This window comes from Equus caballus, chromosome X (genome assembly GCF_041296265.1).
Source record: "Equus caballus isolate H_3958 breed thoroughbred chromosome X, TB-T2T, whole genome shotgun sequence".
Classification (NCBI taxonomy): domain Eukaryota; kingdom Metazoa; phylum Chordata; class Mammalia; order Perissodactyla; family Equidae; genus Equus; species Equus caballus.
The window spans coordinates 32,618,393-32,626,765 of NC_091715.1; positions in this window are offsets into that span (position 1 = coordinate 32,618,393).

The following is an 8,373-nucleotide window of genomic DNA, read 5'->3' on the forward strand; positions in this document are numbered from 1 at the left end:
TTGTTCTTTTAGCTTCTGTGATGACTGCTTCCTTTCTATTGAGAGTCGTATCATCTTGGGTGTGTTATAATTAATTAGATCACTTTATAAACTCCATAAGGGCCCATTCTTAACTCATCAAGAAGAGGGGAAAGAGCTAAGCTTTGCTGTGCTCCAGCCCTAGGTCCGGCACAGTTTGGGTGTGTTTATAGCCAGCATCTTATGATTATACGTGAATCCCCCACCACACACACACAATACCAAGAGGGTGGTCTTCTTACTCTCATTTGACAAATGAGGAAACTGAGGCACAGAGATTTAAGCTACATTCCCAAGATCACAAAGCTACTGTGTGGCAGAAAACAGTTCAGTTTAAAGGGGTTCTGACATGGAAATCACAAGGGTGCCTGGGACATGGTCAGCTCTTGGAAAATTCTAGAGATCAGTAGAGTCACGCATACGAGGTAGGCTTTTATTAGATTCCTTTTCAGAGACGGAATCTCTGTGACCTAGGCCCTCAAATGTGGAGGAGGCAGCCTTCCCTGCACACATTACACATGCGTGGGGGGAGGGGAACACACGGCAGCATGGCGGCTGCAGCATCAGAGTCCACGCAAGCTGTGTATCGATACGCAAGGGCATTGGCACAAGCATCACTGTACGTAAAGTGATGGAACCTTCTGGTCACATCCAACCACCCAGATGTATTCCCAGCACGGCCCCAATTTAAGCAGAGCCTGCGATGCGATACTTCTCCTGTGAACAAAAAAAATGACCGAAGAGTCCGGGCACTGGGGCCTAGGGGGACTCAACATAAACCAGGAGAGAAATGCGACCCCACCTTCCACTGCCCGCAGCGAGAATTCACACACCCTGCTCGGGCCAGTTGCATTCCCTCGCCCCCTCCATGCTTCACGTGGCTTCATGGAGCAACACTCCCAAGGGCCATGAGGATGACCCCGAGCTCAGTTCCATGGGAAGAGCCCCGTGGGAGTCAGAAGAAGCAGGGACACGTTAATGTTGAGCACCTCCGGAAAAGCCTCTGTGCTCTCTGGGCTCGCTCAGCAGCCTCCCTGGGGAATGGAGTGAGGGATACAGAACTGGCAAGCTCCGTCCCTCCACAGCACCGCAGCAGAAACTTAGTCCTGCAGACCAGCAGCCTGTGACTGGGACTCTTCCGATGGGGGAGCCAGATCTGGTTGCAACTGTCCGCTGAAAGGCACCCATAACTCTGAGGGCACCCATCACTCATCCCAGGCCTGATTTGGAGGCTGTGGGTGGGTGTACTGGGGAGCAATCCAGCAGGAGGAAAAGGAGAAGGTGGGGAGAGAGGGATGGAAGGAATGCCCAGGTTTCACAAACTCTGACTTGCACAGGCGGCTGCCTGTTTCTCCCCTCTTGGCAGGGAAAAACAGAAAACCGTGTGTGTGTGTGTGTGTGTGTGTGTGTGTGTGTGTGTGTGTGTGTGCGCGCGTGCGCACACACGTGCGTGCACTTTTTTTTAACTCACGCAGGTCACAGGGGAAACTGAGAAAGCAAACATCTAAGAGAAAGAAAAGATTTCTCTCCTTTGTGTTTTCCCTTCTGTTGAGCCAAGCGCCCCAGAACGTGTTGGAAAAGGCGGGGCTGGGGCCTGGGGAGAGAGCAGGGTGCTGTTAACACTCCTCGCCCGCCTTTGAAGGCGCCTGGGCCTCTCTGTAAACACAAGTGACTTCTGACTTCTCACGGCTCTAAAAATAATCAGAGTGTGGGGGTTCTAAAGCAGGAACAAAGAAGAAACAAAGGGTTAATGAGAGGACACAAGTTTGATGTTTCGTTGGATAAACACAGAATCAGCTAGAGCGAAGGTGCCAGGGGCCGGCCCTTGCCAGGGGGACCTGGTGCAGCTTTTAGTCCTTGAAATACTGTGCGTGGCTATTTCTTCCTCACATTCACAAAGGGCACCTCACACCCCATTCTCTGGACCAGCCCCTTTCAAAACCTTGCCGGCGAGAAGTTGACCCTTTCATCTATCTCGGTCCCACTCCCTAGTAGCTTCACCCCTCTCCCCTCACCCTGATCAAAGCCTCGCGATAAGATCTAATTCATACTAACTTGTAAGTGACTGATACAGCCCTGGAGGCAGCAGCTCATGTTTACGGCAGGGCTGGCTTTCTGCACACTCTGTGTTCTTGTACATTCTCGCAACACCTCAGGAAGCATCACTACCACGCCCACGTTACAGAAGAGGGGATGAAGGATGACCTTGACGTCCCCACAGTCCCGGATCCAAGTCATCAGATCCTGGAGCCTCACCTCTTAGCCCTTACTCCTCTGCATTTCAAGCCAGGGGCTTCAGTAGGGAGGAGTTGCCTAGAAGCTGAGAGACGTAGGGTGACGGGACAGGGCAGCTGTTCCCGGCGCCCCTCAAAAGACCCACCCTCTCAAAAGAGGAGAGCTGTCCTTGTCCAGCATTAATAAACTTTGGGGGCTGTCCTCTGCCCACTGCCCCAACCCCACAAAGTGGGCAAGGCTCTTTCAGGGATTCACGCACACAGCCATCAAGCTGTTTACAGTCCAACAAGCAAGTTGCAGTCCCAAGCACTAGCGATCGGCTGCATGTGTGACGTGTGTTCTGGGGGAGGGGGGGCGTGGGCGGGCAGTAAGGCGGGAAACTGTGAAGGCGGGAAAAGCCCCCCTCCGGGGTTAGTCCCAGCTGCAGGTCTCTTTACTAATCCCGTTGAACTAACAGGTCACAGTTCCTGGCCTAGAGGGGGCACTCAAAGAATATTTGTTGAATGAATGCGCAAGGGAATGGAGGAATGAACAAATGAACAACTCACCGATCGCTCCCTCCCTTCTTTCCTTCTACTATGTTCTCGAAGTCGGAGGCGGAAATTCCTGGGCCCATAATGTGCACACCCATCGGATGGCGGAGCAGTTTCTGGTTCCGGGCAGCTGGCTTGACACCTGAGCTTGTGCACTTCTAATCAGCTCCCAGGTGACGCCGATGCTGCTGGTCTGTGGACCACACTTTGAGTAGTGAGCATCTAGGTCCCCTGGGTCTTCCTCATGGCTGTTGTCACAGTTCAAGGTCACAAAAGAAGACAGTCGCATCTTTTCCATGGAATTATTTGGATCCACCTTCCATGGGAAGAGCCCCGTGGGAGTCAGTGTTGAGCCTCTTCGTCAGTGTTGGTTTGCTTTTACTGTCCAGTTTTGGTCTGAGGTCCCAGTGCTGTGTAAAGATCTCACCTGTGCTGGCTTTTGTCCCTGGCTGGTGCAAAAGTGGATTTCCCGGGAAGCTAATGAAGCTTAAACTTCAGGAGCCCTCACTTGCACAGATCCCTTCCCACGTCCTCAGGTATAGATACCAATATATTTTCACGATTACACGTTTTTGTAGATTTGCAAAAGTACAAGTATAATGTATTTGTACAAACCTATGGCCCCATAGAAGCCTGACTCCAACCCTTTAGTTGCCCTGTTGAGTTTCACAGAGTAGATAAATATTTCTCTGGTACCCATGTCTCTATCAAAAAAGGAAAATAAAGGAAAAGATGGCCATGAGTTTTAAGAAAAATGTCAAAAAGCGTAATTCTTTAAGGAAGGGAAAACACACCTGTGCATATTTAAATATGCAAACCTCGAGCTCTGATTTAAGATTTGTGCTCCCCACCTGGGCCCATGTAGGTCTCTGCGTTTGCCATCACTAATCTGGCCTTCAGTAGAGAAGCATTACAAAGAGAAAAGTTCCATGTGCGTCAGCCCGTTGCCCTGTAAAACTCCATGGACCCCGGGAGCCCTGGTCTCCTGGACAAAGGGGCTGCTCAGGGAGGGGGCTATGAGTCTACGGCACAGTTGCACAGTGCACCGTGTTGACACGGAGGCGTCAGTGAATTACATCTGCTCTATTTAATGGATTGTCACAAGCGAGCCTACATGGGTGACAAACCTCCAAAAAGCTGGCTCCATGTATGAAGCCATGTGGAGACTTCGAGCAGTTCTAGTCAACCTTGGCTGCACCTTGGAATCACCTGAGGAACTTTGAAAAATATTGTCACCTGGGTCACGCCCCCAAAGAATCAGATTTAACGGGTCGGGGATGCCGTGTGGGCGATGGCATTTTTTAAGGCTCCCCAGGTGATTGAAATGTGCAGCCGAGGGTGAGAGACATGGCCTTAGAGCATCAGATCTGGCCAAGAGCCTAGACCCTGGCTACTCAGGGTGGTCCTCAGACCAGCAGCATCAGCAACACCTGCCCGGCTGTTAGGAATGCAGACCCCCAGGCTCCACCCTAGACTTACTGAATCAGAATCTGCATTACAACCAACCCCCGGGGATGCGCATGCCCACTAGAGCTTGAGAAACACTGCCTTCGAAATCAGTGCTTTCCAGATCAGCCTCCCCCAGTTTCGAACGCAGAAATCAGAACCCAATCACTCGCAATGATTTGGTCAAGGTCCCCCAGAAGCATGCTGAAACCCCCAGCCTCCATCTCCCAGCTTCGGCCACACTTCCTTTTCCCCAACTGGACTTCGAGTCATTCCAGAAGGGCACCGAGAGTCCTCAAGGATCCCCACTCCCATGTTCGGACAGCCCCGAGTCGGAGACACAGCTCTCCTCGCAGGGTCGTGGAAGCCACAGTTTACTGTAGAATTTCTGGCTTTTTCTTGCTAAGGGAGAAATATGTCTCAGTGAGATCCATTATGTATTCTGGGTATACACAATGAGTTTGTCTTGAGACATATTTATGCCCGAGAATATTATGTATTCTCTTTATATACCATGCAAGGTTAAATTTTTTGAAAATTTATATTTGCTTTTTATCACCCAGACATATAAGCAGTTTATAGCCAGGCCTGATGGATTGGAATCAGATGGCAAAACCCAGATTAACCCCATGGATCCTGGTGGCCCTTGGTCAGCCCTTGCTATTAATGATGTTTTCACCTGAGTGAATGCGGTAGACTTTGCTTTAGAGATAAATATGCAGGTGGGTATCATTTTTGCAATGCAGGCACTTCCTCTTGCTGCTTTAAGTTCGTCCAGCATTTTTTTTTAAAAGATAGACATATTGAAGCAGTCATACACTGAATAATTCATGTGGAAAAATTTGGGGGAGAGCTAAATAGAGGTGACTCGTGGTATTTTCCGACTTGCTGGTTGTTAGAAGATGGAGAGCCCCTGTATTACATAATTGCTATTCACCAGAAACGCAGTGGTGGAAGCCGCTAGGGACCCTCCACGTGGCATCTTTTGTGCCAACCCTTTAGTCCCTCAACCAACTCTTAAGAGGCATCTTTTGGAAGTAAGAGATGCTCAGAGGACACTGGACCAGCCCAGGGGAGGTCAGGGAGCACACCAATAGGAGCTTCCTACTGAACGCACAACTTTATCACACCTGCAGGTGCACGGGGCAGGCGCGCATCCCCAGCGCCAGGGCCATCTATCTCCCACAATTTTCTGCCAGACCCAAAGAGGATCTTTATGTGCAAATCCCTGGCCAAGGGTGGTCCCACAGAACTGCTCAGCATTCACCCGGGTGACAAGGCAGCCAGAGGATGAATCATTATTATTTTTTTAATCAAGTAACAGACCCAGGTGTAGCAGCAGCCCAGCTTTCTAATATCACCGTGGCTTTGATAAATATGTCCCATTCCTTGATAACTTTTCCAAATCCTTTAATATCCTGCAGCTCAGTCCCTGATGTCTGGCTGTCGCAAAAATGTCTGAAGGGAGACCAAATGTCAGTCAAATCTCCCTGCCTGCCTCAACCCAGTACGTAATCAGCCCCAAGGTAAATAAATGGGACGTTAGCCATCCGCTGCCTGGGACGGAACAGCTGCTGAGCTGGCTTTCATCTTTGCCTTCCTATGGGGCTGACCAAAAAGTCTTCTTATCCCACTGTCTTCTGGGGCAAGGTGTTGGATTTATTTTCCCCCTTTTCCTTTTTTTTTTCCTCCCTTGGAAGGACAGCCTGTTCTGCTTTTCTGAAACGGCTGTCCGCTTTCAGCTTCGCTCTCCTCAACTCTATTAAATCACCTTTCATCACATTAAATACAGGTCTTCAGGGTGGTCAGAGAGCTTCGCTCTGAGGCATGATGTTATAATGAGGGCAATGTGTATGAAAAATCCTTTTTCAGCTCAATCCCAGGCAGGCCGCAGGGAAGCCTGAAGGGGAGGGGCAAGGCGCGAGCGTGTCTCGCTTTCCACTGGAGCCAAGTTCCTCAGGAGAGGTTTCATTCGTTCATTCATTCATTCGTCAAACACAGAGAGAGCACTACTCCATGCCAGGCTCTGGGAATACATTAATGAACGAAAGAGACAAAGGCAGCCCTTCCCTCATGGAGCTTCCACAGGTAGAGGCATTTGAAAGCTTCTCGGGGAAAACGCTTAACAACAGACTCACACAAAATCAGAAGCGCAGGCGATCTGAAGAGCTTTGAGTGCCCCTGCCGGTCAGTTGCTCCTGTGCCAGCACCAAAGAGTGGTATTCTTCCAGGAGACACTCTTTCTTTTGAGCTCCATCGTCCTTTTTTCCAAGAGCAATTGTCCTTGGAAGGGATTAGCTGTTATCACTCTCTAGCACCTTAGTGTAAATTTATTTATTGGCTCCTCTTCCTGCCTAGATAGGAGGGCCTCCAGGGCTGCCAAAGACAGGAGAATCCCAAAAAGGCAGGGACGAGAGAGGCTGAGGACAATTGGGGCCAGCCTTTCTCCTCAAAGTCCCCTGGGCCACCTGTTAGGCGGATGCCGCATCCCCATCTGGCCCTGCTGAGTAAGGGTCCCACTCCACAGCCCAAGAGCCCCTGCATGGTCCCTCCCCATTAAAGGACCCAGGGGCATTAAAGGAACTCATTAGGGATCAGGCCAAATGACATTGAGGTTCTCCAAGTTCAGATAACTTTTAGCTGCCCTTCCTAGTGGTGGTGACAGCTCCCCACTGCTACTTAGCGGCAGGTACTGCACTATGCTTGGTTGGTGTCTTTAAATCTTGCCCACACCTTGTAAACAGTCTCTTTAATAAATGCATACCCTGTTTGAGTGTGCCATCTGTTTACTGCCCAGACCCAGATCCATGCAGGGGGTCAAGGGAGAAGTGGAGAGAGCAGCTCTAGGGCTGGAATCTGGACACAAGTGGGGGAAAAATGGATGCCTACAGAGCCTGATGTAAGGCGGTGTTTTCACACGTAGTAGGCACAATAAGGTCCATAAAATGTAGATTCCTGCCTCACAGCCCCTGCTAACTCACTGGTTCTGATTGGAGGCCTGAGAATGTGCATTTTTAACAAGCATCAATTTAATACATGTTGATTTAATAGGTCCTAACTAAGCATGGTGACTCTCTTTTGCTACAATGTCATTCTCCTTTCCTTTTTATCTAGAATCTCTACTATCACAGCCACTAACAACTTAAACAGCAGATGCATGGCAATAAAATACAGGAGGATAAAGAAGAGCTAAAGAAAGAACTATTCCATTTTCCAGAAGAATTTAGACAAAATGTAAAGGAGCCAGGACTTGCTGGGTTCAAATATAAAAGTCTTTTTCATCCCTGCTCTTTTCTGGCAAAAGAGTCTCAAAGTAGTAATTGGCATCTAGGCTGCCAGTAAAACATGGCCTCAGAGTAAGATCAGATCAAGGGTATAGCTGTAAGACCCTTTGTTGAGATCTCAAAAGATTTAGTACAGTGACTTGTAGACCATCTCATGTAGACAAAATGTTTTCTGAGAATCTTAAAGATGCTGTCCCACAGCCCTGACTTGCATCCTAAAATAGAGACAGATCTGTCTCAAAGAAATTTGTGGATGTGGCTTTTGTCTAATGAGGTACATTTATAACTTGATACACAGGAAATCCACTAAGTTCTGAAAGGAATTACATTGGCTTGGACTGAAAGGACAGAGAGAGTTCAAAATAAAAAGAGACCTCTGAGTCTTCAACTTCCTAAAGAGAGGGAACAGGCTGAAGAAGCTACTCAAATGCAAACATGAATATTTACTATGGAAAAGGAAAGGTGACTCAGAGGGCAGAATCAAGAGCTACAGGGAACCCTTCCCAGAGAGAAAGCCTGGCAGCTTCGATTTTTGTGCTCTTAGGGAAGTCAGGTGCTGTGTAAGAAATCCAACTACCCTGACAACCAGCATGCTGTGGAGAAGTTCAAGCTAACCACGTGAAGAGGCCACATGTAGAAGAAGTGAGGAACCAAGCCCATGGTGAGAACTGAGGCCCCAGACATCTGAACCAAATCAAGCCATACTTGCTGGATTCCAGCTGTTTGAGCAGCTCCTGCTGATGCCAGATGGAGCAGAAATGAGCTGTTCTGGCCAACCCTTGCTCAACTTATAGAACTGTGAGCAAATAATTAACTGATTGTTGTCTAAAATCATTAAGCTTGGGGATATTTTGTTA